Consider the following 12,303-nt stretch of genomic DNA (forward strand, 5'->3'; position numbering starts at 1 on the left):
CCAGTATGAAGGGACTGTCCTGAACCTGCAAGTATAAATTTGAAACATCACTACAACAACTTTCCAATCCTTCCCTTCCTTATTCATTTCTGAAATGGAGTGACTGGGCAGAGTAATAAACTCTGTTTTATTTGTCAGATTGATTTAACTATCTATTAATTTAACTATTCATTAGGAAAAAAACCACTGTTTAGCCTAACTATGTTATTTTTGATGCAAATGTTACTTTTTGATGAAAGGTCTTTTAGTAATTAATCTTTCATGGTATCTTGGAAATCAGTTTTTTGCATCAAACTATTCTTTTCTTTACTTGTGCACGGAACTCACTCAAAGTCTGTTAACCCATACTGACTGCTTCCATTAAATAATATTGAACAGTTTAAAGATTAACAAGTGTCGACTTCCCTAAATTTTATGATCCCCCATGATTTCTGAAAATGCACTACACACAGCTAAACTTTTACCTGAATTAAAATGGTTAGAACATACCCCCTAACTGTTCCTTGGGTTTCCATGATGAAATAATTAATGTTCAAATAGAAAGGACCGTATCTGATGAACTTGCCTTTTAAGAACCCAAATAGGAAGAGGACTCCAGATGCTCTTAGTATCAAAGGTCGTATCTTCTTAAAATAAAACTTTGCTGCATCTCATGTAGATCAAGCTAGCTAGGCAGTGACAAAAGCGTAGGTTTATATTGAATCAAAATTGCCAGAAATGGACTAGTTGTTAAAAGAAATTTAAGAACTGTTCATGTTGCAGTGCAAACAATTATAGCTAGAATGTGTGAGAACTCTGAGTCTTAACAGCAGTTTTACTGCCTGAAAAAATCACTGGAGCCTTTCTCTCTTGCTCTTCCATCCTGTAAGGTGGAAGTGGTATTCAACCCACACTTACTCTAATAAGTGTTATGATAGAAAGTAAAAATATGTGAGGTATTTGCAAAAGCTATTACTACTTAAGTACTGTTATGCATTATTACCATATGATTCATTAATCCTCTAATGGATAACTTGCTTCCCACTTGCACACTCTGTAACCTACTACCAGGATATATCATGACCAGATGGAAATTAATTTTTTTAAGCTTTATCTTGAGTATTAAATCAAATAATTTATTGTAGATGCATCCTGTGAGTCACTAGATCTCCTGGAAACATTACGAGTTCAGCTGGAGCTCTGAAATAAAATTTCATTCATGTCGCTGAGCCAGCCAGATAAGACTCCAACTCAAAATTAGATGAAATCAACTCTATATTCTCAAAAACATTCTCATTTGATTTTAACAATTATAATTGTACCTTAAAAGCATCTTAACTATCCAGTATGTAAAGAGAATCACTTATGATTCTAATTTTGGTTTCCCAAAGACCCTTACCAAGCTCTGCATTATGGTTATAAAATATGAAGAGGTAGCTTTAGACAGGCCTCTGGGGGATAAAAAGCTAAATTTTAAAAACTAAGAACTTAATTTGAGACTTTACATTTTTACCACATTTTTACTACAGTTTCTTGATATACATATTAAGAAGGATGCAGCAGTATGTAATTGTGGTGTGAATAGTACAAATATGAAAAAGCCACTTAGCTGAATATGTCAACTTCAGGCATGTATTAAACACTGTACTGATCACAATCTATTTCAAGTTATTTTCCCATATGATTTTTCTGCTTTGATGCATTTGTTACATTTTTTCTGCTGTCTGCCCAATTTGTGGGTCACTTCTGTAAAGTGCTGAAGACACTGAATGATCATTATAATCAGTAGAAGCAGGGCCTGTGTTTGTCCTGCACGACAAAGTCTTTGAGTATCAATGACTCAACTATCTGATTATAAAATGGGTAAATATTCATAAATCTCAGCCCTCCAGAAACCTTGCCCTTAGCCTCTTTACAGCCTCATGTCTCAATCCTGTGTGGTTGCCAGGTACTATATTCAGGGTGCAAAAGTTAGTGCCTTGTTCAGGCAACTCCTCCAAACTTCAGCCTTTTGACCAGAAATCTCATGATTTTTATCCTAACCTCAGGAAATTAATTAGGACAAACATACACCTAAGCTAATATAATATGGGAGCTTCTTTATCAAGAATATCCAGTGGATCTGTAAACTTTATTCTGTTCTGTTCTTTCCTTGCTTTATGGGTTAAATTATGAGTAAAAGCCAGAACATATATACTTTGCAAGTTCTGTTGAGAAGTCAAGACATATTTTACTGAAGGGAAAGTGAATACACTGATCACTGATTTCATCAGAAGACTGTTAATGTTTGACTCCAAATCTAAAATGCAAACAGGCTGAGGAGTGTTTTGGGGGAAAAAAATGATGTGTAGATGTAAAATATGACTGATCAAGGCTGCAGGTAGATCCACTAGTGAAAATAAATAATGTAACCCTGTTGCTAACATTTCAGGCCTTCACTGAAAATGTAAATCTCTAACGGTGAAAAAGAAAAAAAAAAGAGCTTGTAGTTGGTGCTGGCTGGTATGAAAGAAATTGCTCCTTTTCACTGCTAAAAGCATTTGCATCTCAGTGCACACAAACTATTTTTTTTTCCAATGCCCTCTAGTGCTAATTGAAGATTTTATTACTAACCAAATACACAGGAAATGCCTCCCAGGAACCCAGAGCCCTTGAAAAGAATGAAGTTTCTTGCTAACTTGTTACTTAAGAGCAAGCATTTGGCCTTCATTAGTAAGCACATGTCCTCCTCAAGTTAGCTGAATTAATACTGCTTAGATTTAAAGATGACTCAGACAGAGTGGGAGTAATTCCACACATTCAGATTAAAAATGTATTGATGGAGCAAAATTGTATGCTGTAGATAGAAATCTGTAGGAAAGATTTTGCAAAGACATGAAAATGAATATTAACACCTAACTTTTTTTGCTGGCTCCTTACTCTTATACTTTCTGGCAATCTAATTTTCAAAATTGGTTTATTATGGCTAATATAAAAAAAACTACATCTGTTGAAATCACCTATATTTGTTGGGTAACATAACGATCACAATAGGAAAAAATGAAAAAAAGCATTTAACTTATGCAAGGTTTGTAGATTGGCAGGACAGATTTTATTGCTTGAATAGTTGCTACTCAAGTTAAAAAATAAAAATTCTTAATAAAAATGCATCTTTTGGTTTGCAATTTCAAAAGGTTTTTGAAATACAGAGTGTGCCTCAAAAGCTGAAAAGCAGAAAATGCATCTGTGAGGAAAGTTATGCAAAAAAAGTGTAAGGAAATATATGGATAGAGGATAAAAGAATCACTGTTGGGGTGGGGAAAAGTTGTGTCTTATTCACCAAGCATGTGGGTGCACTAAGGCATGGAGAGCTTTTTTCAAAACTGCTGCTGAAAATCATGGCAGCAGACTGAAGAGTGAAGTGGTATTAGGTAGCACTTTGCATTTTATGTAATACTTCCAGGTTTGCAAACTACATGCACTTATTGATGAATAAAGCTTCAGAAACCCATTCTTGTAAACAGTTTAAGTATCCCCTTTGTATGGGAGAGGGAAAAAAGATGTGAAAAATGAAATTACTTGAGTCACTGAGTCTATGACAAAGTTGGAAACAATATAGGTCTCTTACCTCAGTTATGTGGGCAAAAGAGAAGGGGTGATATGTTTCCAAAAGTCAACAGCTAGAAATGGACTTTTAAATTAATCTCTAAGAGTTGTTATTTAACAAGGTTGAATAGAAATATGTTTCTCTTAGCTATTGCTATGATTTCACTACATTATTGTCTGTGAAATTCTCCTTTGCTAATGCAAATAACACTCCTGAGAAACTGGTATTAGTGACTGTTTCCAGTCTTCACCTGGGGAAGTAAGCCAGGGAGGGTTTTGTTTATTTGATTACTGCTGCTTTTCAGAAACAGTGAGAGCTGAAGGCTGCCAGTACTGGGGTTTCTACCGGCACTGCAGTGTGCTCCTGGACATGCTTACAGTGGTGCTCAAGTTGCAGTAGTACTTGATTGTTCAGAGTCTCTGACTGGGCAATGTGCTATCACGATTCATCAAGACCATTGACCTTTGAAAAGAGCTCTGCATAATCAGTACGTTCCTGGATTATTAAATCATTGTGTTTTCCCATTCTGTTTGGTATAGGTATGAGTTATGCATATGACATATTAGATCACTTGAATAAGTCCTCACTTCTTACCTGTTTAATCTTCTTTTAACTAAGCACCACAGACTGCTGTGTCCAAATTGTGTCGTCATTTCTGTTCAAGAAATACATTCTGGCTGCAGGGTTTCATCCTGTATAAGCAAAAGAAAAAGATTACAACATTAATGGTCTCTGTCTTACTACTGAAAGCTATATGCATTGATGGGAAATTGGACTGATCAGTGTGATGATAGAGATTTTGGAAAGCTTCTGTGCCCCAGTATTTAAATAAGTCTTCTGATGCCTAGACCCAATAGACTGTACCAATTTCCTTTGAATTTCTTGCATTCTGTTACTTCTATGTGATTTCATCCTGTTTTCATGGAACAGTGAATTGATTTTGCTCTTCTAAAGAAGTAGTCTTCAATAGTGGCAGTCATCTCATCAAGCATTTTACATAAAGGTTTTTCATACTTTGTTAATTTAAATTCACATTAGAGGCCTTCAGGGCATGTTCAGTAGTCATTTTTTTCAATTGCTTTTGCATTGTGTTTATTTCCCCTAAAAAATACCCCCAAGCAGGGCTGTGTTCCTGACACATTTCAGATTTCAACTCTTGGGCTTTGGCCTGTCTTCCCATATATATCCTGTTGGTTTTACTGTTGCCTGTCACCTTGTGCTTAAGCCAAACTGAAGATAATGAAGCCCTAAATAAATCCTTGGCTCTGGGCTTTTAAGGGAAGAGGAGATGGGTTGTGATGTGCAGGAATGAGGAAAGAGGCTGGTTTGATCTGGCTTTCTCTTTTGCAGAGAGGCCAGAGTAGTTTTTGAAAGTGCTTCACTATTTGGAGTGTTGTCTTTTCAGTTTAACCTTCTATTTATTTGAACCAAATACTCTTCATTTGGTATGGACCAGATTTCTTGTACACAGACCTGCATCTAAACAGGATTGTCAGAAGTAGAAATGAAGAAAGAGACAACAATGTCATCTGGTGAAAGGTAGTAACCAAGCTTACAATGAAAAAAAGAGTAATTTGTACAGTATGGAAATTGCTTCAAACCTCTGAACAGAAAATGCTCAGGATTTTTTCTCTGTCACAAATCACCTTTAGGCAAATAATAAACATGGACATTCTGGTAGAACAGTTGACTATTAAAAACTGTAATTGAAAATAGAGCTATAACGGAAACATTTCTGTTTGGTCTTAATATGGGTGAAGATAACAAAGCATTAAAGATATGTTCATTTTCAGACAGCTTGTGAATAGAACTTCAAAACTTCCAAGGGTTTCCACCCCTTGGGGTCTACCACTTCTCTTAGCCTCTGGGGGAAAACAAGGTCCAAACCACGACAACACTCCACCCCTCGCTCCTGCGAAATTGTCAGCATATCACAACAACTTAAAAAAAACTCTAATCAACATGCAATCTTCAACAAACTAAAATATAAGCAAAATCTCTCTACTACACATCAATAAAACATTATCACAAACTTTACTCTTAATACTTAACTTACATTACTATAGCTTTACACTTACTCTACAATGGTACAGTCTGTGTTTTGTCTGGAAAACTCTTTCTGCTACCACAAGCATCATGGCTCTTATCTCTTTCCCGTCGATGGTTCGCAACCATCCTCTGCTACCATTTATGTCATGGTTTGAGATAGCTCCCAAAATCCAATCCCCTAGCTCCATCCCCCCTCCCACATCTCAACCTAATGTGAGATGGGTTTTTCCAGACAAAACACACCAGACTCAAAGTGGGGGGAAAGGGAATATATTACAATGACTGTACAAATAAATACCATATCACATTATACACACGATCACAACTATTTCTACCATGACATATAGTATTTACAATGGATCAGATCTCTTCTCCCCTCCAAATAAAAGTCCAGGAGGGAAAGAAGGACAGATCCCTTCCAGTCCTTAAGCAGCAACATCTTCTGAGGCAGCAGTCTGTCTGTCTTCTCCACATGCAGCAGCTGATAGCTGGCTTTCTGCCAGCATCCACAAGGGAGGTATCCAAGCCCCTCTCTTGGCCCCATCGCCTCCAACCAAGGGGTCTTCCGTGGGCTTCGTAACCCCAGACAAGGTCGTATCACCACGTCATATCACGAAGACACAGGGGGGTCTTCGTGACTGTCTGGTATCTTGCAGGAGACTCAAGCTCCTTCTTGCAGGGCCTCTGTGCTCTGCCTCTCAGGCTGCCACCGTGACAGCAGTGCGAGGGGGGGAGCCAAGGTCAACTCCCCCCGCATTCCGTCTGGCTGTCCCGGTCCAGCTCCAGGACGTCTCTTGAGCTTCTCAGCTCTTCTCTCTCCGGTACTGCTGTACTCCAAGGCTCCTCTAAAATAGGAGTCCATCTACTCCTCCTTTCTCGGAGGTCTCAAAGGAGTTTGAGGGGCTGGTACAGTCTTACCCCAAACTCTGTCTCTCAGTTGCTGGCTCTCTTTCTCCCGGCTCTGTCTTCCAGGAGTCTTCTCTGCAGTGCTGCATGTTGCTTCTGCTGCTCCTTCAGTTCAGGTCCTTATCAGTCCTGGCTCTCTGCCACCGTTTCTCTGGTCAGTGCCTGCTGCCGTTCTGCGCCCATGGAGAAAACATCTCCCGGCATAACTACAGGCACCTAGCCCAGTTTTATGCTGTTCCAGGTCCCTGCAGCCCCCCAACCGGGGCTGGGAGGCCCCAGAGGGCCCAAGGGGCTTAGAGCCCCTTCCTCGTGGCTCACAACATGGCCACCACTCCTATAACAACCAAAACTACAACTCTTCTCTTCCGGTCTGGTTGTGATATGTTTACATTTCTGCAGGAGCGCCCATTGGGCAGAACTTCAAAACTTCCAAGGGTTTCCACCCCTTGGGGTCTACCACTTCTCTTAGCCTCTGGGGGAAAACAAGGTCCAAACCACGACAAAGTAGTATACCTGGTCTTTTTGGTAGAAATCCATTGCATTGATTACTAAAATGTTTTAACATGGCAGCCTAGTAACTTGACTAAAAAGCACTGATTTCACTATAAAGCCATAATACAGTAGCTGTTAAAAATTTCCTTGTAATTTTTTCCCCATTTGATATTAATGCTACTGTGAATATATATTATGTCTTCCTGGAAATGCTCATGTAGTGCTGAAAAGTGAAGCATAGACTTATTCTCCATGACTGATACATATTATTTATAAAGTCTAGTTTAGTGCATTCTGAAACTGAGGATCAAGCTATTTCTCTGCCTCTCTATCTGTTTTTTATGGGCTACTGACCTTCAAAATATCATGTCATAAAAGACAACACAGCATTTTATGTAAGTTGATAGACAGATAAATAGATGGATTTCTATTAATAGGCTGATTGCTGTGAAAAATTTAGGTATGTAAATGAACAGTCTTTTCCTCTCTGCTGAATTAATTATTAAGGAAGAAGAACAGAGACTGAGACATGAATTTTCAGCAGAGGTATAACTCAATGTTTCCTGATCCTTCGTGTGACTCTGTCCTCCTGAAGCCATGTCCATCCCAGTCCATGGCTGTGAGATTCTCAGGCTGGCCGATGCCCAGCTCTGGAAGTCAGGGGAGTTTCACTCCTGCTCCTTGCTTCTGAGAGGCTCAGTATCCTGGAAAGCCTCCTGCAGGGTTTCTTTGAAAGGAAGCACCACAAATTCTATCCACCATACATTTTGAGACATCATTTAAAGTCGATGAGGAAAAATAATCTGGCAGCTCCGGTTAGTTAGGGGTTAAATGAATCAAAGTCAAGCCTGGCTTGCTGGGCTGCTGCTAGGCAACAAGTAACTTTCTGCATTCAGAAATTCCCTCTAATTGATTCTTGACACCATTCCCTATTGGTTTGTATAAATAGAGAGCTGTTGCTGAGGGGTGGAAAGAAAAGCTTGGGTGTGGGGAGCATCTGGCTCTGGCATGGCCTCAGCAGGTGAGGCAGACTTGCAGAGGGTCACCTTTCATCCAGGAAGGGGCTTAGTCACTTTAGGGGACGGCAGCCACTTAGGATTCATATTTGATAAAGCAATACAGAATTTATGGAGTAAAGAAATCTACATGAGCCACATGAAATATTGCAGTATGTTGCCCTTTAATATATGTCCATCAAACACATGCTTTTTGCATCCACTTGGTCCTTTCTTTTATGTAAGTGACCAACAAAGGAATAGGAACTAGCCTTCTTTCCATGGCTAACATTTGGCAGGCTGGCATACTAAGTATAGTGTCAACAGGGTATCCTCCATGTGGAAATCTCAAAGCACGCAGAGAGGTGAGATGGACCAGGGATTTACATGGGTTTGAGATACTGGGAGGGTCAGGCTAATGGAAAGGAAGGCAAAGCTTGCCCAAAGGAGAAAAGCAAACCCAGCAAGTGTTTGAGTCTTAAAATCCTCTTTTATTGATGATTCACTTCTGGAATCTTTATTATACTGGCTCTATGCCTAACCCTGATAAGGTTTTACCCTCACCACCAACTGCAAGACTCAGGCATTTTAAAGATTGCTTCATGAATTAAACTATTGTTCCTTATAAATAAACCTGATTTCTTTTATTTTTATTTCTCATACATTATTTATTTCCTAGCTCTGTCTTCTGTCACTACAGAGAAATGAAAGGCAGAGGAGGAGTACAGGAAGAGCATGAAAATGAGATGTTTCAAGGATGGTGGGAAGAACATGATTGTTTTTTGACAATGGTAAAAAATCCCTTTCATGATATGGAAGTAATTGGCAGATGCTACATGTCTATACCCAGCATGCACATGCTAAAATGTGTGATATTCTTACTCTAGTTCCTTTCTGGCATGATAGAAAAACATGCATTGTTATGTTTTTTCTATATACTTTCATATTTTCTTACAGATGTTGGGGAGTACTTCTTTCTTCTTTGGCATCCTCTGCAAAATGTTGTGTTGCAACAACGCTGATATTGAGCTGCTCAGGTGATACGTCTCCCTAAGAAGCTGGAGGGTGGAGTGTGAAAGGATACTATTTTTCAGATGTATATCAGTTCTGAAGCATATTGAGTGATAACAGAGAACACTGGATTTTGTCATTCATTTCATTTGGCCAATACCTTCCAAGAGGGTTTCAATTTTACATTCAAAAAGTTGTATTTAATTGCTAATGACCACATTCATCCCCTTGCTAGATGGGATGGAACTATTGCCAGTAAGAACTACACCACATTTTTGACAGTTTCATTTATAAATCAGTAGCTATTTCTTGCATATTTATATTGGAAAGACTGCATTAATATATTTTGGCATGCTTTCTAAACACGCAGTTACTGCATTTTTTTTTAATATCTATTTACCTCTCACTACTTTGCTTTCTTTCATTAACAATGACAAAATCTATTTAAAGAGCAAATAAAAATTTCCATTATCATTAGTATTGTAGGTTGTCTGTCTGAGGTGCAATACAGAAGAAACAGGAGATCTGACTAACGTACATTCATTTATAAGTAAGTGTATCCTGGTACACTTACCCTTTTTAAAATAGAAAAGCATTATGAAAGTATTTAGGCAAATTTAAATCCTGACCTCTGTTGTTTCCAATTCCTTGTGGAACAGCAAAAGTGAAATGCATTACCCAAGAGAGCAATATGGAGCTGAGAGAAAAATCAAAGTGACATATTTTTTCCTTTTTCCTTTTAAATTAAATCTAGTTCTCTCTTGATGTAAAATAGTTACGCTGCCATTTCATACAGGGTTCCAAGAACAGTTGAAAAAAGCTCTACCAAAATTACTTCCTTTTTCAGACTTAGACTCAATTTATCTCCAAAGTTATATAACAATATATATTACATATAATCTAATTTATACTGCTTAGTAATTAAAAAATGCCCACCAGTTGGATCAGTGCTCTTAAACTAACCCTTTATGCATATCAGCACTGCTACATTGGCCCTGAGCTCTTCATTATTTCTAAATATTTAGGATTCATTGTACAGTACATGCTTATCTGGATTGTTATGCAAATAACTTTTTGCAGAGACCACATGACAAAAAGCCAGTGGGCTGCTAACTCCCTCACGGGAATCGTGAGAAACCCTTCAGGGAGATCCAAAGATTCATCTCTAGTGTAATTACAGGGATTCCTAAGAGAGTTCACATGTGAGACCAATTAGTCACAGAATGTGCATTCCCATTACAATATTTTTCTGTCTCATCTCTACAATTCTTTGCCACTTTTTGCAGTATCTTTTCACAGTCTTTAGAATCTAATTTACAAACCACAACATGGAGATGAATTCCACATTAGGTAAAAGTAGTTAAAGCCTACACAGGAGACAAACACGAGTATCTCAATCACTCCTGAAGAGCCAAAGCACATCTACACATGCTTAAAAAATATTTTAATCTTGGGCAGTCTTTGGAAAGACTAACTAAAGAGGAGACAACTACTGTTGCCAGTTTACCTTGTTTTACTAAAGAAAACATAAGGTAATTGCTCTATCAATTTTTTCTAATAATTCTGTATTGTGAAATATTGTTTCTGTTAAAGGAATAACTATTCATTTTATTATTATTATTATCAAAATATTGGTGCACTACAGTAAAAATAAAAAGTTCAGTGATGACTTAAAGGTACCAGAGAAGTTATTAGCTCTCCACCTATAACAAAACTTAAATAGAAAGTAATTGCAATGATGACTTTGAGTAACCTCAGCTTAATGAAGGAATTGTGACGGTCTGCATTTGGAATTCTTACAAGGCAATCATATAATCGATAATAATATCTACTGCGGTCTAACATCACTGTATAAGCATTATTTATGACTGCTTTCTGGCAAAGCAGTTACTCCATTTTCCAAGCCAAGTTGCAATGAAAAATTCTGGCAGCAAACAAAGAAGAGCTTACAAAAATATATATGTGAAATAAATAAGATTTCAGTCAGAAAAGGTGAATAAAGTCTCAAACTGTGATTTCTGTTAAAGTCTTTATGCTGTCACTTGCTCTTTTGGATTTTGGCCCTAAGGTAAAGAAGGTAAGGTACTAATGTATAAACAACCTCCCCCTACTTTAGATGAAGATAGTCTAAGCTAATCACTTTCTTCATTTCTGCAACTTCTCATTTCATTGCTGTTGAAGAGGCTTTATTTAATATATAAGACTACAATCTATATAACTGTGATCCCCACCAATTTGCTGAAGAAGATCAGAGGCTTCACTTTCAAATTCAGCCTTACCTTGGTGCTATCAGTCTCAGTTAGAAGCATTACTGATAGAGTCCTCAGAGTCATCCTCAGGCAGCTTCACCTCATGTCTTATTGTGCTACCTATGAAGCACACGTTTCCTTGTGACCTGGCACTCCCTATGCAAGTGACCAGAAAAGAATCAGGACAGGTATATTTGACCCAGCTGTTCCCAAAAGAGCCCCCATGAGGGTCTGACAACTGGATAGGGAATATGGACTCAGGGTGAGGGGAGCATCTAAGATGTGAAGTTTTACCTGTCTTTGTGCTCCTTTCAGCTTGTGATCAGAAGAATCAGGGGACATGCACTACACTAGGTGCATTAACACCTGCAGAATCACTTGTAGCAAACAATCTTAGCCCTGTGGGCAGCCACATTTGCCCCCACCTCCTTCTTCCAATTTCCCTTCTGTGAAGCTCACCGTTGCCATCATCTATGAGACTCTTGCAAAAAGGATATCATCCAGCCCAGAATCCTCACAGCTACACAGATGAAACTGAGTGCAGTAAAGAAGGACTAGGTAAATATTTCATGCTTGCTGCAATGTGATTTTTGAGCAAACACAGTCTCATAAAAGCAAGAGAAGAACGAATCAGCAACTGATTTTATAATAATTGTTGGAGATTTCACAGAACTGTCTGTTATTGGCACGAGTATGATCATTTCAGTCTCATATCTAGCATAGTAAGGAGCTATTTGAGGCAGAGTCCCTGAATGTTTTAGAAATCTCAGGAACAGAGAAAAGGATTCACATAAAAACAGAACAACCACTAAAGATTCCCGGAAATTTAGCACATATTGAGTACAGAAAAAAAATTACAATAATATACTGTGGAACCAATACCTATAATTTGCCAGGTTCCAGCAAAGGGAATGACACAGAACACATTGTGTAAGCCTAATCAAACTCCTCCCGGACAGCAAGTTCCTTAGTCTCTCCACCTTTTTCTCAACTCTGTTATAATTTCCCTTGTCTGCTAAATAAGAAAGAACACAAA

The sequence above is a fragment of the Pseudopipra pipra genome, chromosome 4 (genome assembly GCF_036250125.1).
Source record: "Pseudopipra pipra isolate bDixPip1 chromosome 4, bDixPip1.hap1, whole genome shotgun sequence".
Lineage (NCBI taxonomy): Eukaryota > Metazoa > Chordata > Aves > Passeriformes > Pipridae > Pseudopipra > Pseudopipra pipra.